This window comes from Chiloscyllium plagiosum, unplaced genomic scaffold, assembly GCF_037043375.1.
Source record: "Chiloscyllium plagiosum isolate Xiang-an unplaced genomic scaffold, Cpla_swu_hap1 HiC_scaffold_3, whole genome shotgun sequence".
NCBI lineage: Eukaryota > Metazoa > Chordata > Chondrichthyes > Orectolobiformes > Hemiscylliidae > Chiloscyllium > Chiloscyllium plagiosum.
The window spans coordinates 123,216,559-123,241,083 of NW_028270141.1; the positions used below are offsets into that span (position 1 = coordinate 123,216,559).

The 24,525-nt window shown below is 51.4% G+C and overlaps 12 non-coding genes across 12 annotated transcripts; all 12 read left to right on the forward strand.

Annotated features, from left to right (window-relative positions):
- Window positions 1–1,017: 1,017 nt before the first annotated feature.
- LOC148150877 (5S ribosomal RNA) lies at window positions 1,018–1,136 on the forward strand. The gene has a single exon (XR_015755345.1). It is a non-coding gene; the product is annotated as a 5S ribosomal RNA (ribosomal RNA).
- Window positions 1,137–2,682: 1,546 nt separating this feature from the next.
- Window positions 2,683–2,801, forward strand: LOC148150878 (5S ribosomal RNA). The gene has a single exon (XR_015756780.1). It is a non-coding gene; the product is annotated as a 5S ribosomal RNA (ribosomal RNA).
- A 1,550-nt stretch (window positions 2,802–4,351) lies between these two features.
- On the forward strand, window positions 4,352–4,470 carry LOC148150879 (5S ribosomal RNA). The gene has a single exon (XR_015756360.1). It is a non-coding gene; the product is annotated as a 5S ribosomal RNA (ribosomal RNA).
- A 1,546-nt stretch (window positions 4,471–6,016) lies between these two features.
- Window positions 6,017–6,135, forward strand: LOC148150880 (5S ribosomal RNA). The gene has a single exon (XR_015756361.1). It is a non-coding gene; the product is annotated as a 5S ribosomal RNA (ribosomal RNA).
- A 1,546-nt stretch (window positions 6,136–7,681) lies between these two features.
- LOC148150881 (5S ribosomal RNA) lies at window positions 7,682–7,800 on the forward strand. The gene has a single exon (XR_015756324.1). It is a non-coding gene; the product is annotated as a 5S ribosomal RNA (ribosomal RNA).
- A 1,549-nt stretch (window positions 7,801–9,349) lies between these two features.
- On the forward strand, window positions 9,350–9,468 carry LOC148150882 (5S ribosomal RNA). Its single transcript, XR_015756673.1, has one exon. It is a non-coding gene; the product is annotated as a 5S ribosomal RNA (ribosomal RNA).
- A 1,549-nt stretch (window positions 9,469–11,017) lies between these two features.
- Window positions 11,018–11,136, forward strand: LOC148150883 (5S ribosomal RNA). The gene has a single exon (XR_015756363.1). It is a non-coding gene; the product is annotated as a 5S ribosomal RNA (ribosomal RNA).
- Window positions 11,137–12,685: 1,549 nt separating this feature from the next.
- Window positions 12,686–12,804, forward strand: LOC148150884 (5S ribosomal RNA). The gene has a single exon (XR_015756364.1). It is a non-coding gene; the product is annotated as a 5S ribosomal RNA (ribosomal RNA).
- Window positions 12,805–14,353: 1,549 nt separating this feature from the next.
- On the forward strand, window positions 14,354–14,472 carry LOC148150885 (5S ribosomal RNA). The gene has a single exon (XR_015756308.1). It is a non-coding gene; the product is annotated as a 5S ribosomal RNA (ribosomal RNA).
- A 1,549-nt stretch (window positions 14,473–16,021) lies between these two features.
- On the forward strand, window positions 16,022–16,140 carry LOC148150886 (5S ribosomal RNA). Its single transcript, XR_015756365.1, has one exon. It is a non-coding gene; the product is annotated as a 5S ribosomal RNA (ribosomal RNA).
- Window positions 16,141–17,690: 1,550 nt separating this feature from the next.
- Window positions 17,691–17,809, forward strand: LOC148150887 (5S ribosomal RNA). The gene has a single exon (XR_015756758.1). It is a non-coding gene; the product is annotated as a 5S ribosomal RNA (ribosomal RNA).
- A 1,546-nt stretch (window positions 17,810–19,355) lies between these two features.
- LOC148150888 (5S ribosomal RNA) lies at window positions 19,356–19,474 on the forward strand. The gene has a single exon (XR_015755363.1). It is a non-coding gene; the product is annotated as a 5S ribosomal RNA (ribosomal RNA).
- The last annotated feature ends 5,051 nt before the right edge of the window (window positions 19,475–24,525 follow it).

Below are 24,525 nucleotides of genomic sequence, written 5' to 3' on the forward strand. Positions count from 1 at the left end.
ACTCACCCCGCAGCGGAAACATGTTGCCTGCCGCCAGAGTGTCCAATCCTTTGATCATCTTATATGTCTCAACCAGATCCCCTCTCAGTCTTCTAAACTCAAGGGTACACAAGCCCAGTCGCTCCAGTCTTTCAGTGTAAGGTAATCCCGCCATTCCAGGAATTGACCTCGTGAACCTACGCTGCATTCCCTCAATAGCCAGAATGTCTCTCCTCAAATTTGGAGACCAGAACTGCACACAGTACTCCAGGTGTGGTCTCACCAGGGCCCTGTACAGCTGCAGAAGGACCTCTTTGCTTCTATACTCAATCCCTCTTGTTATGAAGGCCAGCATGCTATTAGCCTTCTTCACTACCTGCTGTACCTGCATGCTTACCTTCATTGAGTGGTGTACAAGAACCCCCAGATCTCTCTGTACTGCCCCTTTACCTAAATTGATTCCACTTAGGTGGTAATCTGCCTTCCTGTTCTTGCCACCAAAGTGGATAAGGATCCATTTATCCACGTGAAAGTGCATCTGCCATGCATCTGAGCACTCACCTAACTTGTCCAGGTCACCCTGTAATCTCCTAACATCCTCATCACATTTCACCCTGCCACCCAGCTGATGAAATTTGCGAATGTTATTGCTAATACCATCTTGTATATCCTGAAGATAGATCGTAAAAAGCTGCGGTCCCAGTACTGATCCGTGCGGTACCCCACTGGTCAGTGCCCGGCATTCCGAAATGGAGGGGTGGAGGAGTGTGGAAGGATGAGAGAATGCAGGCTGCGGCCCTATGAAGCAGGGGGAGGGCTTGCAGTTGGCCTGTGTGGGGATGTGGGAGACTACAGGAGCCTGGTGGGCAAGGGCTGGCTGAAAAGCAGCTGGAGGGACGGAGGGAGGGAAGCACGCACGGAGGAGGAAGAGCAAAGAGAAAAGAGAAAAAAAAGCCAAAGGGGATAAAGAGAAAGAGCAAGAAAGAAAATGTGGCTGGCCAGCACGCCTTGAAGTAGGGAGAAAAGGCAGGGGCCAGCGCCTACGGCCATACTAGTCTGAAAACGCCCGATCTCGTCTGATCTCGGAAGCTAAGTAGACTCAGGCCTGGTTAGTACTTGGATGGGAGACCGCCTGGGAATACCAGGTGCAGTAGGCTTTTTCCGCCAGCAGTGGCTGCTCAAGTCACCCCTCTGCACTTGTCTTGTGCCAGGCAATGGAGCGGCAGGTTATTTTTGCTGCTGCTGCTGTGCCTGGCATCAGTCTCCTGCAGGCACGAGACACGGAGGGGAGGAGAGCGGAGCGCTGCCAAAATCAGCAAGAAAGGCGGAAAGAAAGGGATTGGGGCTGCACGCTGTCTGCGGGTAGCAGTCAGGAAAGGCGGACAATAGACAATAGGTGCAGGAGTTGGCCATTCTGCCCTTCCAGCCTGCACCACCATTCAATATGATCATGGCTGATCATCCTTAATCAGTATCCTGTTCCTGCCTTATCTCCATAACCCTTGATTCCACTATCCTTGAGAGCTCTATCCAACTCTTTCTTAAATGAATCCAGAGACTGGGCCTCCACTGCCCTCTGGGGCAGAGCATTCCACACAGCCACCACTCTCTGGGTGAAGAAGTTTCTCCTCATCTCTGTCCTAAATGGTCTACCCCGTATTTTTAAGCTGTGTCCTCTGTTTCGGCACTCACCCCGCAGCGGAAACATGTTGCCTGCCGCCAGAGTGTCCAATCCTTTGATCATCTTATATGTCTCAACCAGATCCCCTCTCAGTCTTCTAAACTCAAGGGTACACAAGCCCAGTCGCTCCAGTCTTTCAGTGTAAGGTAATCCCGCCATTCCAGGAATTGACCTCGTGAACCTACGCTGCATTCCCTCAATAGCCAGAATGTCTCTCCTCAAATTTGGAGACCAGAACTGCACACAGTACTCCAGGTGTGGTCTCACCAGGGCCCTGTACAGCTGCAGAAGGACCTCTTTGCTTCTATACTCAATCCCTCTTGTTATGAAGGCCAGCATGCTATTAGCCTTCTTCACTACCTGCTGTACCTGCATGCTTACCTTCATTGAGTGGTGTACAAGAACCCCCAGATCTCTCTGTACTGCCCCTTTACCTAAATTGATTCCACTTAGGTGGTAATCTGCCTTCCTGTTCTTGCCACCAAAGTGGATAAGGATCCATTTATCCACGTGAAAGTGCATCTGCCATGCATCTGAGCACTCACCTAACTTGTCCAGGTCACCCTGTAATCTCCTAACATCCTCATCACATTTCACCCTGCCACCCAGCTGATGAAATTTGCGAATGTTATTGCTAATACCATCTTGTATATCCTGAAGATAGATTGTAAAAAGCTGCGGTCCCAGTACTGATCCGTGCGGTACCCCACTGGTCAGTGCCCGGCATTCCGAAATGGAGGGGTGGAGGAGTGTGGAAGGATGAGAGAATGCAGGCTGCGGCCCTATGAAGCAGGGGGAGGGCTTGCAGTTGGCCTGTGTGGGGATGTGGGAGACTACAGGAGCCTGGTGGGCAAGGGCTGGCTGAAAGGCAGCTGGAGGGACGGAGGGAGGGAAGCACGCACGGAGGAGGAAGAGCAAAGAGAAAAGAGAAAAAAAAGCCAAAGGGGATAAAGAGAAAGAGCAAGAAAGAAAATGTGGCTGGCCAGCACGCCTTGAAGTAGGGAGAAAAGGCAGGGGCCAGCGCCTACGGCCATACTAGTCTGAAAACGCCTGATCTCGTCTGATCTCGGAAGCTAAGCAGACTCAGGCCTGGTTAGTACTTGGATGGGAGACCGCCTGGGAATACCAGGTGCAGTAGGCTTTTTCCGCCAGCAGTGGCTGCTCAAGTCACCCCTCTGCACTTGTCTTGTGCCAGGCAATGGAGCGGCAGGTTATTTTTGCTGCTGCTGCTGCTGTGCCTGGCATCAGTCTCCTGCAGGCACGAGACACGGAGGGGAGGAGAGCGGAGCGCTGCCAAAATCAGCAAGAAAGGCGGAAAGAAAGGGATTGGGGCTGCACGCTGTCTGCGGGTGGCAGTCAGGAAAGGCGGACAATAGACAATAGGTGCAGGAGTTGGCCGTTCTGCCCTTCCAGCCTGCACCACCATTCAATATGATCATGGCTGATCATCCTTAATCAGTATCCTGTTCCTGCCTTATCTCCATAACCCTTGATTCCACTATCCTTGAGAGCTCTATCCAACTCTTTCTTAAATGAATCCAGAGACTGGGCCTCCACTGCCCTCTGGGGCAGAGCATTCCACACAGCCACCACTCTCTAGGTGAAGAAGTTTCTCCTCATCTCTGTCCTAAATGGTCTACCCCGTATTTTTAAGCTGTGTCCTCTGTTTCGGCACTCACCCCGCAGCGGAAACATGTTGCCTGCCGCCAGAGTGTCCAATCCTTTGATCATCTTATATGTCTCAACCAGATCCCCTCTCAGTCTTCTAAACTCAAGGGTACACAAGCCCAGTCGCTCCAGTCTTTCAGTGTAAGGTAATCCCGCCATTCCAGGAATTGACCTCGTGAACCTACGCTGCATTCCCTCAATAGCCAGAATGTCTCTCCTCAAATTTGGAGACCAGAACTGCACACAGTACTCCAGGTGTGGTCTCACCAGGGCCCTGTACAGCTGCAGAAGGACCTCTTTGCTTCTATACTCAATCCCTCTTGTTATGAAGGCCAGCATGCTATTAGCCTTCTTCACTACCTGCTGTACCTGCATGCTTACCTTCATTGAGTGGTGTACAAGAACCCCCAGATCTCTCTGTACTGCCCCTTTACCTAAATTGATTCCACTTAGGTGGTAATCTGCCTTCCTGTTCTTGCCACCAAAGTGGATAAGGATCCATTTATCCACGTGAAAGTGCATCTGCCATGCATCTGAGCACTCACCTAACTTGTCCAGGTCACCCTGTAATCTCCTAACATCCTCATCACATTTCACCCTGCCACCCAGCTGATGAAATTTGCGAATGTTATTGCTAATACCATCTTGTATATCCTGAAGATAGATTGTAAAAAGCTGCGGTCCCAGTACTGATCCGTGCGGTACCCCACTGGTCAGTGCCCGGCATTCCGAAATGGCGGGGTGGAGGAGTGTGGAAGGATGAGAGAATGCAGGCTGCGGCCCTATGAAGCAGGGGGAGGGCTTGCAGTTGGCCTGTGTGGGGATGTGGGAGACTACAGGAGCCTGGTGGGCAAGGGCTGGCCTGAAAGGCAGCTGGAGGGACGGAGGGAGGGAAGCACGCACGGAGGAGGAAGAGCAAAGAGAAAAGAGAAAAAAAAGCCAAAGGGGATAAAGAGAAAGAGCAAGAAAGAAAATGTGGCTGGCCAGCACGCCTTGAAGTAGGGAGAAAAGGCAGGGGCCAGCGCCTACGGCCATACTAGTCTGAAAACGCCCGATCTCGTCTGATCTCGGAAGCTAAGCAGACTCAGGCCTGGTTAGTACTTGGATGGGAGACCGCCTGGGAATACCAGGTGCAGTAGGCTTTTTCCGCCAGCAGTGGCTGCTCAAGTCACCCCTCTGCACTTGTCTTGTGCCAGGCAATGGAGCGGCAGGTTATTTTTGCTGCTGCTGCTGTGCCTGGCATCAGTCTCCTGCAGGCACGAGACACGGAGGGGAGGAGAGCGGAGCGCTGCCAAAATCAGCAAGAAAGGCGGAAAGAAAGGGATTGGGGCTGCACGCTGTCTGCGGGTGGCAGTCAGGAAAGGCGGACAATAGACAATAGGTGCAGGAGTTGGCCATTCTGCCCTTCCAGCCTGCACCACCATTCAATATGATCATGGCTGATCATCCTTAATCAGTATCCTGTTCCTGCCTTATCTCCATAACCCTTGATTCCACTATCCTTGAGAGCTCTATCCAACTCTTTCTTAAATGAATCCAGAGACTGGGCCTCCACTGCCCTCTGGGGCAGAGCATTCCACACAGCCACCACTCTCTGGGTGAAGAAGTTTCTCCTCATCTCTGTTCTAAATGGTTTACCCCGTATTTTTAAGCTGTGTCCTCTGTTTCGGCACTCACCCCGCAGCGGAAACATGTTGCCTGCCGCCAGAGTGTCCAATCCTTTGATCATCTTATATGTCTCAACCAGATCCCCTCTCAGTCTTCTAAACTCAAGGGTACACAAGCCCAGTCGCTCCAGTCTTTCAGTGTAAGGTAATCCCGCCATTCCAGGAATTGACCGCTTGAACCTACGCTGCATTCCCTCAATAGCCAGAATGTCTCTCCTCAAATTTGGAGACCAGAACTGCACACAGTACTCCAGGTGTGGTCTCACCAGGGCCCTGTACAGCTGCAGAAGGACCTCTTTGCTTCTATACTCAATCCCTCTTGTTATGAAGGCCAGCATGCTATTAGCCTTCTTCACTACCTGCTGTACCTGCATGCTTACCTTCATTGAGTGGTGTACAAGAACCCCCAGATCTCTCTGTACTGCCCCTTTACCTAAATTGATTCCACTTAGGTGGTAATCTGCCTTCCTGTTCTTGCCACCAAAGTGGATAAGGATCCATTTATCCACGTGAAAGTGCATCTGCCATGCATCTGAGCACTCACCTAACTTGTCCAGGTCACCCTGTAATCTCCTAACATCCTCATCACATTTCACCCTGCCACCCAGCTGATGAAATTTGCGAATGTTATTGCTAATACCATCTTGTATATCCTGAAGATAGATTGTAAAAAGCTGCGGTCCCAGTACTGATCCGTGCGGTACCCCACTGGTCAGTGCCCGGCATTCCGAAATGGAGGGGTGGAGGAGTGTGGAAGGATGAGAGAATGCAGGCTGCGGCCCTATGAAGCAGGGGGAGGGCTTGCAGTTGGCCTGTGTGGGGATGTGGGAGACTACAGGAGCCTGGTGGGCAAGGGCTGGCTGAAAGGCAGCTGGAGGGACGGAGGGAGGGAAGCACGCACGGAGGAGGAAGAGCAAAGAGAAAAGAGAAAAAAAAGCCAAAGGGGATAAAGAGAAAGAGCAAGAAAGAAAATGTGGCTGGCCAGCACGCCTTGAAGTAGGGAGAAAAGGCAGGGGCCAGCGCCTACGGCCATACTAGTCTGAAAACGCCCGATCTCGTCTGATCTCGGAAGCTAAGCAGACTCAGGCCTGGTTAGTACTTGGATGGGAGACCGCCTGGGAATACCAGGTGCAGTAGGCTTTTTCCGCCAGCAGTGGCTGCTCAAGTCACCCCTCTGCACTTGTCTTGTGCCAGGCAATGGAGCGGCAGGTTATTTTTGCTGCTGCTGCTGTGCCTGGCATCAGTCTCCTGCAGGCACGAGACACGGAGGGGAGGAGAGCGGAGCGCTGCCAAAATCAGCAAGAAAGGCGGAAAGAAAGGGATTGGGGCTGCACGCTGTCTGCGGGTGGCAGTCAGGAAAGGCGGACAATAGACAATAGGTGCAGGAGTTGGCCATTCTGCCCTTCCAGCCTGCACCACCATTCAATATGATCATGGCTGATCATCCTTAATCAGTATCCTGTTCCTGCCTTATCTCCATAACCCTTGATTCCACTATCCTTGAGAGCTCTATCCAACTCTTTCTTAAATGAATCCAGAGACTGGGCCTCCACTGCCCTCTGGGGCAGAGCATTCCACACAGCCACCACTCTCTGGGTGAAGAAGTTTCTCCTCATCTCTGTTCTAAATGGTTTACCCCGTATTTTTAAGCTGTGTCCTCTGTTTCGGCACTCACCCCGCAGCGGAAACATGTTGCCTGCCGCCAGAGTGTCCAATCCTTTGATCATCTTATATGTCTCAACCAGATCCCCTCTCAGTCTTCTAAACTCAAGGGTACACAAGCCCAGTCGCTCCAGTCTTTCAGTGTAAGGTAATCCCGCCATTCCAGGAATTGACCTCGTGAACCTACGCTGCATTCCCTCAATAGCCAGAATGTCTCTCCTCAAATTTGGAGACCAGAACTGCACACAGTACTCCAGGTGTGGTCTCACCAGGGCCCTGTACAGCTGCAGAAGGACCTCTTTGCTTCTATACTCAATCCCTCTTGTTATGAAGGCCAGCATGCTATTAGCCTTCTTCACTACCTGCTGTACCTGCATGCTTACCTTCATTGAGTGGTGTACAAGAACCCCCAGATCTCTCTGTACTGCCCCTTTACCTAAATTGATTCCACTTAGGTGGTAATCTGCCTTCCTGTTCTTGCCACCAAAGTGGATAAGGATCCATTTATCCACGTGAAAGTGCATCTGCCATGCATCTGAGCACTCACCTAACTTGTCCAGGTCACCCTGTAATCTCCTAAGATCCTCATCACATTTCACCCTGCCACCCAGCTGATGAAATTTGCGAATGTTATTGCTAATACCATCTTGTATATCCTGAAGATAGATTGTAAAAAGCTGCGGTCCCAGTACTGATCCGTGCGGTACCCCACTGGTCAGTGCCCGGCATTCCGAAATGGAGGGGTGGAGGAGTGTGGAAGGATGAGAGAATGCAGGCTGCGGCCCTATGAAGCAGGGGGAGGGCTTGCAGTTGGCCTGTGTGGGGATGTGGGAGACGACAGGAGCCTGGTGGGCAAGGGCTGGCTGAAAGGCAGCTGGAGGGACGGAGGGAGGGAAGCACGCACGGAGGAGGAAGAGCAAAGAGAAAAGAGAAAAAAAAGCCAAAGGGGATAAAGAGAAAGAGCAAGAAAGAAAATGTGGCTGGCCAGCACGCCTTGAAGTAGGGAGAAAAGGCAGGGGCCAGCGCCTGCGACCATACTAGTCTGAAAACGCCCGATCTCGTCTGATCTCGGAAGCTAAGCAGACTCGGGCCTGGTTAGTACTTGGATGGGAGTCCGCCTGGGAATACCAGGTGCAGTAGGCTTTTTCCGCCAGCAGTGGCTGCTCAAGTCACTCCTCTGCACTTGTCTTGTGCCAGGCAATGGAGCGGCAGGTTATTTTTGCTGCTGCTGCTGCTGTGCCTGGCATCAGTCTCCTGCAGGCACGAGACACGGAGGGGAGGAGAGCGGAGCGCTGCCAAAATCAGCAAGAAAGGCGGAAAGAAAGGGATTGGGGCTGCACGCTGTCTGCGGGTGGCAGTCAGGAAAGGCGGACAATAGACAATAGGTGCAGGAGTTGGCCATTCTGCCCTTCCAGCCTGCACCACCATTCAATATGATCATGGCTGATCATCCTTAATCAGTATCCTGTTCCTGCCTTATCTCCATAACCCTTGATTCCACTATCCTTGAGAGCTCTATCCAACTCTTTCTTAAATGAATCCAGAGACTGGGCCTCCACTGCCCTCTGGGGCAGAGCATTCCACACAGCCACCACTCTCTGGGTGAAGAAGTTTCTCCTCATCTCTGTCCTAAATGGTCTACCCCGTATTTTTAAGCTGTGTCCTCTGTTTCGGCACTCACCCCGCAGCGGAAACATGTTGCCTGCCGCCAGAGTGTCCAATCCTTTGATCATCTTATATGTCTCAACCAGATCCCCTCTCAGTCTTCTAAACTCAAGGGTACACAAGCCCAGTCGCTCCAGTCTTTCAGTGTAAGGTAATTCCGCCATTCCAGGAATTGACCTCGTGAACCTACGCTGCATTCCCTCAATAGCCAGAATGTCTCTCCTCAAATTTGGAGACCAGAACTGCACACAGTACTCCAGGTGTGGTCTCACCAGGGCCCTGTACAGCTGCAGAAGGACCTCTTTGCTTCTATACTCAATCCCTCTTGTTATGAAGGCCAGCATGCTATTAGCCTTCTTCACTACCTGCTGTACCTGCATGCTTACCTTCATTGAGTGGTGTACAAGAACCCCCAGATCTCTCTGTACTGCCCCTTTACCTAAATTGATTCCACTTAGGTGGTAATCTGCCTTCCTGTTCTTGCCACCAAAGTGGATAAGGATCCATTTATCCACGTGAAAGTGCATCTGCCATGCATCTGAGCACTCACCTAACTTGTCCAGGTCACCCTGTAATCTCCTAACATCCTCATCACATTTCACCCTGCCACCCAGCTGATGAAATTTGCGAATGTTATTGCTAATACCATCTTGTATATCCTGAAGATAGATTGTAAAAAGCTGCGGTCCCAGTACTGATCCGTGCGGTACCCCACTGGTCAGTGCCTGGCATTCCGAAATGGAGGGGTGGAGGAGTGTGGAAGGATGAGAGAATGCAGGCTGCGGCCCTATGAAGCAGGGGGAGGGCTTGCAGTTGGCCTGTGTGGGGATGTGGGAGACTACAGGAGCCTGGTGGGCAAGGGCTGGCTGAAAGGCAGCTGGAGGGACGGAGGGAGGGAAGCACGCACGGAGGAGGAAGAGCAAAGAGAAAAGAGAAAAAAAAGCCAAAGGGGATAAAGAGAAAGAGCAAGAAAGAAAATGTGGCTGGCCAGCACGCCTTGAAGTAGGGAGAAAAGGCAGGGGCCAGCGCCTACGGCCATACTAGTCTGAAAACGCCCGATCTCGTCTGATCTCGGAAGCTAAGCAGACTCAGGCCTGGTTAGTACTTGGATGGGAGACCGCCTGGGAGTACCAGGTGCAGTAGGCTTTTTCCGCCAGCAGTGGCTGCTCAAGTCACCCCTCTGCACTTGTCTTGTGCCAGGCAATGGAGCGGCAGGTTATTTTTGCTGCTGCTGCTGCTGTGCCTGGCATCAGTCTCCTGCAGGCACGAGACACGGAGGGGAGGAGAGCGGAGCGCTGCCAAAATCAGCAAGAAAGGCGGAAAGAAAGGGATTGGGGCTGCACGCTGTCTGCGGGTGGCAGTCAGGAAAGGCGGACAATAGACAATAGGTGCAGGAGTTGGCCATTCTGCCCTTCCAGCCTGCACCACCATTCAATATGATCATGGCTGATCATCCTTAATCAGTATCCTGTTCCTGCCTTATCTCCATAACCCTTGATTCCACTATCCTTGAGAGCTCTATCCAACTCTTTCTTAAATGAATCCAGAGACTGGGCCTCCACTGCCCTCTGGGGCAGAGCATTCCACACAGCCACCACTCTCTGGGTGAAGAAGTTTCTCCTCATCTCTGTCCTAAATGGTCTACCCCGTATTTTTAAGCTGTGTCCTCTGTTTCGGCACTCACCCCGCAGCGGAAACATGTTGCCTGCCGCCAGAGTGTCCAATCCTTTGATCATCTTATATGTCTCAACCAGATCCCCTCTCAGTCTTCTAAACTCAAGGGTACACAAGCCCAGTCGCTCCAGTCTTTCAGTGTAAGGTAATCCCGCCATTCCAGGAATTGACCTCGTGAACCTACGCTGCATTCCCTCAATAGCCAGAATGTCTCTCCTCAAATTTGGAGACCAGAACTGCACACAGTACTCCAGGTGTGGTCTCACCAGGGCCCTGTACAGCTGCAGAAGGACCTCTTTGCTTCTATACTCAATCCCTCTTGTTATGAAGGCCAGCATGCTATTAGCCTTCTTCACTACCTGCTGTACCTGCATGCTTACCTTCATTGAGTGGTGTACAAGAACCCCCAGATCTCTCTGTACTGCCCCTTTACCTAAATTGATTCCACTTAGGTGGTAATCTGCCTTCCTGTTCTTGCCACCAAAGTGGATAAGGATCCATTTATCCACGTGAAAGTGCATCTGCCATGCATCTGAGCACTCACCTAACTTGTCCAGGTCACCCTGTAATCTCCTAACATCCTCATCACATTTCACCCTGCCACCCAGCTGATGAAATTTGCGAATGTTATTGCTAATACCATCTTGTATATCCTGAAGATAGATTGTAAAAAGCTGCGGTCCCAGTACTGATCCGTGCGGTACCCCACTGGTCAGTGCCTGGCATTCCGAAATGGAGGGGTGGAGGAGTGTGGAAGGATGAGAGAATGCAGGCTGCGGCCCTATGAAGCAGGGGGAGGGCTTGCAGTTGGCCTGTGTGGGGATGTGGGAGACTACAGGAGCCTGGTGGGCAAGGGCTGGCTGAAAGGCAGCTGGAGGGACGGAGGGAGGGAAGCACGCACGGAGGAGGAAGAGCAAAGAGAAAAGAGAAAAAAAAGCCAAAGGGGATAAAGAGAAAGAGCAAGAAAGAAAATGTGGCTGGCCAGCACGCCTTGAAGTAGGGAGAAAAGGCAGGGGCCAGCGCCTACGGCCATACTAGTCTGAAAACGCCCGATCTCGTCTGATCTCGGAAGCTAAGCAGACTCAGGCCTGGTTAGTACTTGGATGGGAGACCGCCTGGGAATACCAGGTGCAGTAGGCTTTTTCCGCCAGCAGTGGCTGCTCAAGTCACCCCTCTGCACTTGTCTTGTGCCAGGCAATGGAGCGGCAGGTTATTTTTGCTGCTGCTGCTGCTGTGCCTGGCATCAGTCTCCTGCAGGCACGAGACACGGAGGGGAGGAGAGCGGAGCGCTGCCAAAATCAGCAAGAAAGGCGGAAAGAAAGGGATTGGGGCTGCACGCTGTCTGCGGGTGGCAGTCAGGAAAGGCGGACAATAGACAATAGGTGCAGGAGTTGGCCATTCTGCCCTTCCAGCCTGCACCACCATTCAATATGATCATGGCTGATCATCCTTAATCAGTATCCTGTTCCTGCCTTATCTCCATAACCCTTGATTCCACTGTCCTTGAGAGCTCTATCCAACTCTTTCTTAAATGAATCCAGAGACTGGGCCTCCACTGCCCTCTGGGGCAGAGCATTCCACACAGCCACCACTCTCTGGGTGAAGAAGTTTCTCCTCATCTCTGTCCTAAATGGTCTACCCCGTATTTTTAAGCTGTGTCCTCTGTTTCGGCACTCACCCCGCAGCGGAAACATGTTGCCTGCCGCCAGAGTGTCCAATCCTTTGATCATCTTATATGTCTCAACCAGATCCCCTCTCAGTCTTCTAAACTCAAGGGTACACAAGCCCAGTCGCTCCAGTCTTTCAGTGTAAGGTAATCCCGCCATTCCAGGAATTGACCTCGTGAACCTACGCTGCATTCCCTCAATAGCCAGAATGTCTCTCCTCAAATTTGGAGACCAGAACTGCACACAGTACTCCAGGTGTGGTCTCACCAGGGCCCTGTACAGCTGCAGAAGGACCTCTTTGCTTCTATACTCAATCCCTCTTGTTATGAAGGCCAGCATGCTATTAGCCTTCTTCACTACCTGCTGTACCTGCATGCTTACCTTCATTGAGTGGTGTACAAGAACCCCCAGATCTCTCTGTACTGCCCCTTTACCTAAATTGATTCCACTTAGGTGGTAATCTGCCTTCCTGTTCTTGCCACCAAAGTGGATAAGGATCCATTTATCCACGTGAAAGTGCATCTGCCATGCATCTGAGCACTCACCTAACTTGTCCAGGTCACCCTGTAATCTCCTAACATCCTCATCACATTTCACCCTGCCACCCAGCTGATGAAATTTGCGAATGTTATTGCTAATACCATCTTGTATATCCTGAAGATAGATTGTAAAAAGCTGCGGTCCCAGTACTGATCCGTGCGGTACCCCACTGGTCAGTGCCTGGCATTCCGAAATGGAGGGGTGGAGGAGTGTGGAAGGATGAGAGAATGCAGGCTGCGGCCCTATGAAGCAGGGGGAGGGCTTGCAGTTGGCCTGTGTGGGGATGTGGGAGACTACAGGAGCCTGGTGGGCAAGGGCTGGCTGAAAGGCAGCTGGAGGGACGGAGGGAGGGAAGCACGCACGGAGGAGGAAGAGCAAAGAGAAAAGAGAAAAAAAAGCCAAAGGGGATAAAGAGAAAGAGCAAGAAAGAAAATGTGGCTGGCCAGCACGCCTTGAAGTAGGGAGAAAAGGCAGGGGCCAGCGCCTACGGCCATACTAGTCTGAAAACGCCCGATCTCGTCTGATCTCGGAAGCTAAGCAGACTCAGGCCTGGTTAGTACTTGGATGGGAGACCGCCTGGGAATACCAGGTGCAGTAGGCTTTTTCCGCCAGCAGTGGCTGCTCAAGTCACCCCTCTGCACTTGTCTTGTGCCAGGCAATGGAGCGGCAGGTTATTTTTGCTGCTGCTGCTGCTGTGCCTGGCATCAGTCTCCTGCAGGCACGAGACACGGAGGGGAGGAGAGCGGAGCGCTGCCAAAATCAGCAAGAAAGGCGGAAAGAAAGGGATTGGGGCTGCACGCTGTCTGCGGGTGGCAGTCAGGAAAGGCGGACAATAGACAATAGGTGCAGGAGTTGGCCATTCTGCCCTTCCAGCCTGCACCACCATTCAATATGATCATGGCTGATCATCCTTAATCAGTATCCTGTTCCTGCCTTATCTCCATAACCCTTGATTCCACTGTCCTTGAGAGCTCTATCCAACTCTTTCTTAAATGAATCCAGAGACTGGGCCTCCACTGCCCTCTGGGGCAGAGCATTCCACACAGCCACCACTCTCTGGGTGAAGAAGTTTCTCCTCATCTCTGTCCTAAATGGTCTACCCCGTATTTTTAAGCTGTGTCCTCTGTTTCGGCACTCACCCCGCAGCGGAAACATGTTGCCTGCCGCCAGAGTGTCCAATCCTTTGATCATCTTATATGTCTCAACCAGATCCCCTCTCAGTCTTCTAAACTCAAGGGTACACAAGCCCAGTCGCTCCAGTCTTTCAGTGTAAGGTAATCCCGCCATTCCAGGAATTGACCTCGTGAACCTACGCTGCATTCCCTCAATAGCCAGAATGTCTCTCCTCAAATTTGGAGACCAGAACTGCACACAGTACTCCAGGTGTGGTCTCACCAGGGCCCTGTACAGCTGCAGAAGGACCTCTTTGCTTCTATACTCAATCCCTCTTGTTATGAAGGCCAGCATGCTATTAGCCTTCTTCACTACCTGCTGTACCTGCATGCTTACCTTCATTGAGTGGTGTACAAGAACCCCCAGATCTCTCTGTACTGCCCCTTTACCTAAATTGATTCCACTTAGGTGGTAATCTGCCTTCCTGTTCTTGCCACCAAAGTGGATAAGGATCCATTTATCCACGTGAAAGTGCATCTGCCATGCATCTGAGCACTCACCTAACTTGTCCAGGTCACCCTGTAATCTCCTAACATCCTCATCACATTTCACCCTGCCACCCAGCTGATGAAATTTGCGAATGTTATTGCTAATACCATCTTGTATATCCTGAAGATAGATTGTAAAAAGCTGCGGTCCCAGTACTGATCCGTGCGGTACCCCACTGGTCAGTGCCTGGCATTCCGAAATGGAGGGGTGGAGGAGTGTGGAAGGATGAGAGAATGCAGGCTGCGGCCCTATGAAGCAGGGGGAGGGCTTGCAGTTGGCCTGTGTGGGGATGTGGGAGACTACAGGAGCCTGGTGGGCAAGGGCTGGCTGAAAGGCAGCTGGAGGGACGGAGGGAGGGAAGCACGCACGGAGGAGGAAGAGCAAAGAGAAAAGAGAAAAAAAAGCCAAAGGGGATAAAGAGAAAGAGCAAGAAAGAAAATGTGGCTGGCCAGCACGCCTTGAAGTAGGGAGAAAAGGCAGGGGCCAGCGCCTACGGCCATACTAGTCTGAAAACGCCCGATCTCGTCTGATCTCGAAAGCTAAGCAGAGTCAGGCCTGGTTAGTACTTGGATGGGAGACCGCCTGGGAATACCAGGTGCAGTAGGCTTTTTCCGCCAGCAGTGGCTGCTCAAGTCACCCCTCTCTACTTGTCTTGTGCCAGGCAATGGAGCGGCAGGTTATTTTTGCTGCTGCTGCTGCTGTGCCTGGCATCAGTCTCCTGCAGGCACGAGACACGGAGGGGAGGAGAGCGGAGCGCTGCCAAAATCAGCAAGAAAGGCGGAAAGAAAGGGATTGGGGCTGCACGCTGTCTGCGGGTGGCAGTCAGGAAAGGCGGACAATAGACAATAGGTGCAGGAGTTGGCCATTCTGCCCTTCCAGCCTGCACCACCATTCAATATGATCATGGCTGATCATCCTTAATCAGTATCCTGTTCCTGCCTTATCTCCATAACCCTTGATTCCACTATCCTTGAGAACTCTATCCAACTCTTTCTTAAATGAATCCAGAGACTGGGCCTCCACTGCCCTCTGGGGCAGAGCATTCCACACAGCCACCACTCTCTGGGTGAAGAAGTTTCTCCTCATCTCTGTCCTAAATGGTCTACCCCGTATTTTTAAGCTGTGTCCTCTGTTTCGGCACTCACCCCGCAGCGGAAACATGTTGCCTGCCGCCAGAGTGTCCAATCCTTTGATCATCTTATATGTCTCAACCAGATCCCCTCTCAGTCTTCTAAACTCAAGGGTACACAAGCCCAGTCGCTCCAGTCTTTCAGTGTAAGGTAATCCCGCCATTCCAGGAATTGACCTCGTGAACCTACGCTGCATTCCCTCAATAGCCAGAATGTCTCTCCTCAAATTTGGAGACCAGAACTGCACACAGTACTCCAGGTGTGGTCTCACCAGGGCCCTGTACAGCTGCAGAAGGACCTCTTTGCTTCTATACTCAATCCCTCTTGTTATGAAGGCCAGCATGCTATTAGCCTTCTTCACTACCTGCTGTACCTGCATGCTTACCTTCATTGAGTGGTGTACAAGAACCCCCAGATCTCTCTGTACTGCCCCTTTACCTAAATTGATTCCACTTAGGTGGTAATCTGCCTTCCTGTTCTTGCCACCAAAGTGGATAAGGATCCAGTTATCCACGTGAAAGTGCATCTGCCATGCATCTGAGCACTCACCTAACTTGTCCAGGTCACCCTGTAATCTCCTAACATCCTCATCACATTTCACCCTGCCACCCAGCTGATGAAATTTGCGAATGTTATTGCTAATACCATCTTGTATATCCTGAAGATAGATTGTAAAAAGCTGCGGTCCCAGTACTGATCCGTGCGGTACCCCACTGGTCAGTGCCCGGCATTCCGAAATGGAGGGGTGGAGGAGTGTGGAAGGATGAGAGAATGCAGGCTGCGGCCCTATGAAGCAGGGGGAGGGCTTGCAGTTGGCCTGTGTGGGGATGTGGGAGACTACAGGAGCCTGGTGGGCAAGGGCTGGCTGAAAGGCAGCTGGAGGGACGGAGGGAGGGAAGCACGCACGGAGGAGGAAGAGCAAAGAGAAAAGAGAAAAAAAAGCCAAAGGGGATAAAGAGAAAGAGCAAGAAAGAAAATGTGGCTGGCCAGCACGCCTTGAAGTAGGGAGAAAAGGCAGGGGCCAGCGCCTACGGCCATACTAGTCTGAAAACGCCCGATCTCGTCTGATCTCGGAAGCTAAGCAGACTCAGGCCTGGTTAGTACTTGGATGGGAGACCGCCTGGGAATACCAGGTGCAGTAGGCTTTTTCCACCAGCAGTGGCTGCTCAAGTCACCCCTCTGCACTTGTCTTGTGCCAGGCAATGGAGCGGCAGGTTATTTTTGCTGCTGCTGCTGCTGTGCCTGGCATCAGTCTCCTGCAGGCACGAGACACGGAGGGGAGGAGAGCGGAGCGCTGCCAAAATCAGCAAGAAAGGCGGAAAGAAAGGGATTGGGGCTGCACGCTGTCTGCGGGTGGCAGTCAGGAAAGGCGGACAATAGACAATAGGTGCAGGAGTTGGCCATTCTGCCCTTCCAGCCTGCACCACCATTCAATATGATCATGGCTGATCATCCTTAATCAGTATCCTGTTCCTGCCTTATCTCCATAACCCTTGATTCCACTATCCTTGAGAGCTCTATCCAACTCTTTCTTAAATGAATCCAGAGACTGGGCCTCCACTGCCCTCTGGGGCAGAGCATTCCACACAGCCACCACTCTCTGGGTGAAGAAGTTTCTCCTCATCTCTGTCCTAAATGGTCTACCCCGTATTTTTAAGCTGTGTCCTCTGTTTCGGCACTCACCCCGCAGCGGAAACATGTTGCCTGCCGCCAGAGTGTCCAATCCTTTGATCATCTTATATGTCTCAACCAGATCCCCTCTCAGTCTTCTAAACTCAAGGGTACACAAGCCCAGTCGCTCCAGTCTTTCAGTGTAAGGTAATCCCGCCATTCCAGGAATTGACCTCGTGAACCTACGCTGCATTCCCTCAATAGCCAGAATGTCTCTCCTCAAATTTGGAGACCAGAACTGCACACAGTACTCCAGGTGTGGTCTCACCAGGGCCCTGTACAGCTGCAGAAGGACCTCTTTGCTTCTATACTCAATCCCTCTTGTTATGAAGGCCAGCATGCTATTAGCCTTCTTCACTACCTGCTGTACCTGCATGCTTACCTTCATTGAGTGGTGTACAAGAACCCCCAGATCTCTCTGTACTGCCCCTTTACCTAAATTGATTCCACTTAGGTGGTAATCTGCCTTCCTGTTCTTGCCACCAAAGTGGATAAGGATCCATTTATCCACGTGAAAGTGCATCTGCCATGCATCTGAGCACTCACCTAACTTGTCCAGGTCACCCTGTAATCTCCTAACATCCTCATCACATTTCACCCTGCCACCCAGCTGATGAAATTTGCGAATGTTATTGCTAATACCATCTTGTATATCCTGAAGATAGATTGTAAAAAGCTGCGGTCCCAGTACTGATCCGTGCGGTACCCCACTGGTCAGTGCCCGGCATTCCGAAATGGAGGGGTGGAGGAGTGTGGAAGGATGAGAGAATGCAGGCTGCGGCCCTATGAAGCAGGGGGAGGGCTTGCAGTTGGCCTGTGTGGGGATGTGGGAGACTACAGGAGCCTGGTGGGCAAGGGCTGGCCTGAAAGGCAGCTGGAGGGACGGAGGGAGGGAAGCACGCACGGAGGAGGAAGAGCAAAGAGAAAAGAGAAAAAAAAGCCAAAGGGGATAAAGAGAAAGAGCAAGAAAGAAAATGTGGCTGGCCAGCACGCTTTGAAGTAGGGAGAAAAGGCAGGGGCCAGCGCCTACGGCCATACTAGTCTGAAAACGCCCGATCTCGTCTGATCTCGGAAGCAAAGCAGACTCAGGCCTGGTTAGTACTTGGATGGGAGACCGCCTGGGAATACCAGGTGCAGTAGGCTTTTTCCGCCAGCAGTGGCTGCTCAAGTCACCCCTCTGCACTTGTCTTGTGCCAGGCAATGGAGCGGCAGGTTATTTTTGCTGCTGCTGCTGTGCCTGGCATCAGTCTCCTGCAGGCACGAGACACGGAGGGGAGGAGAGCGGAGCGCTGCCAAAATCAGCAAGAAAGGCGGAAAGAAAGGGATTGGGGCTGCACGCTGTCTGCGGGTGGCAGTCAGGAAAGGCGGACAATAGACAATAGGTGCAGGAGTTGGCCATTCTGCCCTTCCAGCCTGCACCACCATTCAATATGATCATGGCTGATCATCCTTAATCAGTATCCTGTTCCTGCCTTATCTCCATAACCCTTGATTCCACTATCCTTGAGAGCTCTATCCAACTCTTTCTTAAATGAATCCAGAGACTGGGCCTCCACTGCCCTCTGGGGCAGAGCATTCCACACAGCCACCACTCTCTGGGTGAAGAAGTTTCTCCTCATCTCTGTCCTAAATGGTCTACCCCGTATTTTTAAGCTGTGTCCTCTGTTTCGGCACTCACCCCGCAGCGGAAACATGTTGCCTGCCGCCAGAGTGTCCAATCCTTTGATCATCTTATATGTCTCAACCAGATCCCCTCTCAGTCTTCTAAACTCAAGGGTACACAAGCCCAGTCGCTCCAGTCTTTCAGTGTAAGGTAATCCCGCCATTCCAGGAATTGACCTCGTGAACCTACGCTGCATTCCCTCAATAGCCAGAATGTCTCTCCTCAAATTTGGAGACCAGAACTGCACACAGTACTCCAGGTGTGGTCTCACCAGGGCCCTGTACAGCTGCAGAAGGACCTCTTTGCTTCTATACTCAATCCCTCTTGTTATGAAGGCCAGCATGCTATTAGCCTTCTTCACTACCTGCTGTACCTGCATGCTTACCTTCATTGAGTGGTGTACAAGAACCCCCAGATCTCTCTGTACTGCCCCTTTACCTAAATTGATTCCACTTAGGTGGTAATCTGCCTTCCTGTTCTTGCCACCAAAGTGGATAAGGATCCATTTATCCACGTGAAAGTGCATCTGCCATGCATCTGAGCACTCACCTAACTTGTCCAGGTCACCCTGTAATCTCCTAACATCCTCATCACATTTCACCCTGCCACCCAGCTGATGAAATTTGCGAATGTTATTGCTAATACCATCTTGTATATCCTGAAGATAGATTGTAAAAAGCTGCGGTCCCAGTACTGATCCGTGCGGTACCCCACTGGTCAGTGCTTGGCATTCCAAAATGGAGGGGTGGAGGAGTGTGGAAGGATGAGAGAATGCAGGCTGCGGCCCTATGAAGCAGGGGGAGGGCTTGCAGTTGGCCTGTGTGGGGATGTGGGAGACTACAGGAGCCTGGTGGGCAAGGGCTGGCTGAAAGGCAGCTGGAGGGACGGAGGGAGGGAAGCACGCACGGAGGAGGAAGAGCAAAGAGAAAAGAGAAAAAAAAGCCAAAGGGGATAAAGAGAAAGAGCAAGAAAGAAAATGTGGCTGGCCAGCACGCCTTGAAGTAGGGAGAAAAGGCAGGTGCCAGCACCTACGGCCATACTAGTCTGAAAACGCCCGATCTCGTCTGATCTCGGAAGCTAAGCAGACTCAGGCCTGGTTAGTACTTGGATGGGAGACCGCCTGGGAATACCAGGTGCAGTAGGCTTTTTCCGCCAGCAGTGGCTGCTCAAGTCACCCCTCTGCACTTGTCTTGTGCCAGGCAATGGAGCGGCAGGTTATTTTTGCTGCTGCTGCTGTGCCTGGCATCAGTCTCCTGCATGCACGAGACACGGAGGGGAGGAGAGCGGAGCGCTGCCAAAATCAGCAAGAAAGGCGGAAAGAAAGGGATTGGGGCTGCACGCTGTCTGCGGGTGGCAGTCAGGAAAGGCGGACAATAGACAATAGGTGCAGGAGTTGGCCATTCTGCCCTTCCAGCCTGCACCACCATTCAATATGATCATGGCTGATCATCCTTAATCAGTATCCTGTTCCTGCCTTATCTCCATAACCCTTGATTCCACTATCCTTGAGAGCTCTATCCAACTCTTTCTTAAATGAATCCAGAGACTGGGCCTCCACTGCCCTCTGGGGCAGAGCATTCCACACAGCCACCACTCTCTGGGTGAAGAAGTTTCTCCTCATCTCTGTCCTAAATGGTCTACCCCGTATTTTTAAGCTGTGTCCTCTGTTTCGGCACTCACCCCACAGCGGAAACATGTTGCCTGCCGCCAGAGTGTCCAATCCTTTGATCATCTTATATGTCTCAACCAGATCCCCTCTCAGTCTTCTAAACTCAAGGGTACACAAGCCCAGTCGCTCCAGTCTTTCAGTGTAAGGTAATCCCGCCATTCCAGGAATTGACCTCGTGAACCTACGCTGCATTCCCTCAATAGCCAGAATGTCTCTCCTCAAATTTGGAGACCAGAACTGCACACAGTACTCCAGGTGTGGTCTCACCAGGGCCCTGTACAGCTGCAGAAGATCCTCTTTGCTTCTATACTCAATCCCTCTTGTTATGAAGGCCAGCATGCTATTAGCCTTCTTCACTACCTGCTGTACCTGCATGCTTACCTTCATTGAGTGGTGTACAAGAACCCCCAGATCTCTCTGTACTGCCCCTTTACCTAAATTGATTCCACTTAGGTGGTAATCTGCCTTCCTGTTCTTGCCACCAAAGTGGATAAGGATCCATTTATCCACGTGAAAGTGCATCTGCCATGCATCTGAGCACTCACCTAACTTGTCCAGGTCACCCTGTAATCTCCTAACATCCTCATCACATTTCACCCTGCCACCCAGCTGATGAAATTTGCGAATGTTATTGCTAATACCATCTTGTATATCCTGAAGATAGATTGTAAAAAGCTGCGGTCCCAGTACTGATCCGTGCGGTACCCCACTGGTCAGTGCCCGGCATTCCGAAATGGAGGGGTGGAGGAGTGTGGAAGGATGAGAGAATGCAGGCTGCGGCCCGATGAAGCAGGGGGAGGGCTTGCAGTTGGCCTGTGTGGGGATGTGGGAGACTACAGGAGCCTGGTGGGCAAGGGCTGGCTGAAAGGCAGCTGGAGGGACGGAGGGAGGGAAGCACGCACGGAGGAGGAAGAGCAAAGAGAAAAGAGAAAAAAAAGCCAAAGGGGATTAAGAGAAAGAGCAAGAAAGAAAATGTGACTGGCCAGCACGCCTTGAAGTAGGGAGAAAAGGCAGGGGCCAGCGCCTACGGCCATACTAGTCTGAAAACGCCTGATCTCGTCTGATCTCGGAAGCTAAGCAGACTCCGTGTTAGAAACGAAAATCGCTTCTCAATAATCGCTCTAGACAAATTCAGGAAAACAAAGTTTTATTAACAAGTCTGCAGAGTTGGGCATCCTTGAAAAAAAAGGCGCGCCAGGCTAACAATGTTTCTGATTAAATACAGTACAAGTCCCTCCCCTCTATAGCTCTAAAGAGTCACGAGGTTCACATTCTCACAAAGTCTGCAACAGTTTCCCGAGTTGTTTTTCTACCCCGTAGTCTTATCAGTCAAGGACTTATTCTTCTCTGTCAGAGTTAGTGGTCTTATCAATCAAGGACTTGTTTTTCTACTCTGTAGCAGCAGATGTCTCGTCCATTATTATAGAGAAGCATGTTTTACCTACCCCCACGGCTCTATTCCCCTTAGACTCTGAGGTCATGCACATCTTAACTATTTGTACCGAAATCGTCTCTCACAATTCCACCCTTTCTGTTTTTAAGATGTGCATGACAAAGATAAGCGTTCTCCCATCAGGGGCCCGGGAAATCCTTGGTCTTTCGCAGCAACAGCACCTTACGTTCCTGTGTTCCATGTTGGGGTACCGCCACTGCCTGGAGTTGGGAAATATTTTTCTGGATTAAAGATTGAACACAGGGGATCAGGCAGGGTAAGATGAGTAGAAGCATTACGCCCCCTCCAGCCACCAGTAACGCCGTGCGCCACCAACTACCACCTAGGAGACCATCCCACCATCCGATGCCACCAAGAGGGCGCCAGGATTGAACCGGCACATGGGCCAGTTTCCGAATTTCATCGGAAATCTTCAAAACCGCTTTACCATTATCGTCAATTTTCAGACAGCAGTTAGTCAGGTTAAACTTCCCGCACACGCCCCCTTCCGAGGCCAACAGATAATCCAAGGCAAGCCGGTTTTGGTATATAGCAGCCCTCATCTGATCCTGCTGCTTAGCCAGCAACTCCAGGGCCAGGGCGGTCTGATTAGTAATGACCTCTACGACTGCTTGGAGCCTGATAATTCGGTTTAACATATAGATAGGAGTACGGTATCCCCATGATCCATCCTGTGCCCACGTAGCAGGCCCGTAGTATTCAATAATACGGGCCGGTGGCCACTCATCCCCCCAATCACCGACTTGGATATCCCTTGGCGACCTACGCAGGGAGTCAAAGAGTTTAACTCCCAAATCATCGCCTTCCTCCCGGGGTAATAGGAAGAATTCAGGTCTTATTCGACCCAGGAAGCATACTCCAGACCATCCCATCGGCAGTTTGGAATATGCCTGATTACCGCATATCCAAAATAGGCCATCTGGAGCAGGCCCTCCCTGCCTCACAACGGCATCCCACAACTCCTTTACCCCAGGGACGCCCTCATAAGGACCAGGACCACTGCAATTCCAGTATTCGGATTGTTGGCCCCGTGGCAGAGTCTGGACAGGATTATTCCAGCATTGATTCCCCTGACAACCACCGCTCCACACTCTTTTCATGCCATCGGAAGGGTCAGCACTTAGCTCGTAAGAGGAGGAATCAGAACGTAACCGAATGCAATTTTGACGATCTCGGTTTGCAATGTACCAAGCAATACTCTCAGGCCACCATACTTGTGTGGTGGCATTCAATACACTCTGACAGGGACTAATTCCTACCTCCACGGTCCCCTTGCCTTCAACACATAACTGGCCCTCAGGGCTATTTGTCAGTCTCCACCCCTGGCTTTTCCTTTCGTTGACATGTGTCCAATTGTATTGAAGCAATTCCCATATGTCTAAGCTTTGCCCAGTCCACGGCCATTGTTCTGACATATGTGGCCCCCCACAAACCCAGCAATTGCTAACATTTAAAACAGTGGCAATCCTAGAGGTGAGATCAATAAACAGGTTTTGTGTTACATCAGGGAGCTCAATCTGCTCTTCGACCTCTTTGTATATAGATGGCACTTTAGAGACAATGACCGTTCTCTGACGGTCGTTCTCTTTCTCTAACTCCCGTTCAGTGTTCTGAACTCTGGTCTCCTTGACTCTGTCAATCTGCTCTCTGAGCAACACGGAGGGTAGGCCCCGCTGCCCATCTTTGTTAACACACACCCAGCGGTCATTTTTAGGGCACCCACGGACTTTGCCACCGTACCCTTTATTATACACTTGATAATAGGGTTTTCCACCCTCCCAACATTCTTGCCGTGCATTCACATCGTAACACCAATCGTTCACATGGGAGTGAGACACAAATGATCCCGTGTAGATCTGACTCCCAAGCCTCACCGTAGTCCGACATTTGTCACATCTCCCCTCGCCCTCCCCCACATACAGGAGTAAACTGATCAATATCCCCACCAATACAGTCCAGGTAGAGTTCATTGTCGCTGTCTTTTCAGCTTTACCACCAATGGCTTGTCCCCTGGCCCGCATGTCCAAGTGCTCTCTCCTTCTGGCGGAACAGGCCCCTTTATCCTCGATGCGTGTGCCCACCCTTTTTCTTTCGTCCGAACAGCGGCTTCAGTTGTTAACAGGACCAGGAACGGTCCTTCCCACTGCGGCTGGAGCTTTTCGGCCCTCCAGGTCTTTACAAGTACCCAATCTCCGGGCTCCACCTTATGTAAGAGGAAGTCGAGCGGCGGAGTTTGAGCCAGGAGACCCTTCCTCCGGAGTTCTGCAAAAGAACGGGATAAGGCCAGTAAATAGTCTCTGACAAATACATCTCCCCCTTGTAGAGTGGGACACCCATCAACCTTACTCCAATACGGTAATCCGAACAGCATCTCATAGGGGGAGACCCCGATATCCCGGCGAGGTGCTGTTCGTATCCTCAATAGGGCAATGGGCAGGCACTTTGGCCATGGTAACTTAGTTTCTAACATCAGCTTAGTCAATTGGGTCTTGAGTGTGCCATTCATTCTCTCCACTCGACCTGAACTCTGGGGATGCCAGGGTGCATGGAATTTCCATTGGATACCCAGGGCAGTACAGATCAAATGGTGTAGCCTAGAAACAAAATGTGTCCCGCAGTCTGAGTCTATAGATTCCATCATGCCATATCTCGGGATTATGTTCTCTAACAATAGACGGGCCACGGTTGGTGCATCGGCTTTGGCGGTTGGGAAAGCCTCTACCCAGTGAGTGAAATGGTCTACTATTACTAGCAGATACTTCCATCTCTGTACTGGGGGTAAGTCTGTAAAGTCAATTTGGATCCTCTGAAATGGCCTAATCGCTAGGGGCTGACCACCAGCTGGCATAGAACGCATGGCTTTCTTGTTAATTCGCCGGCAAGTGGGGCATCCGACTACCTCTTGTTGGGCTAATGTGTATATCCCCCTGCATACATAGTCTCTCAGGATCGTGTCACACATGGCTTGCACCCCCCAGTGGGTCTGATGGTGTAATCGGTGCAGAATACTCCGGGTGATCTGTTTGTTTAGTACTTGTCTCCCATCAGGAACCGTCCACTTCCCGTTAGTTTCT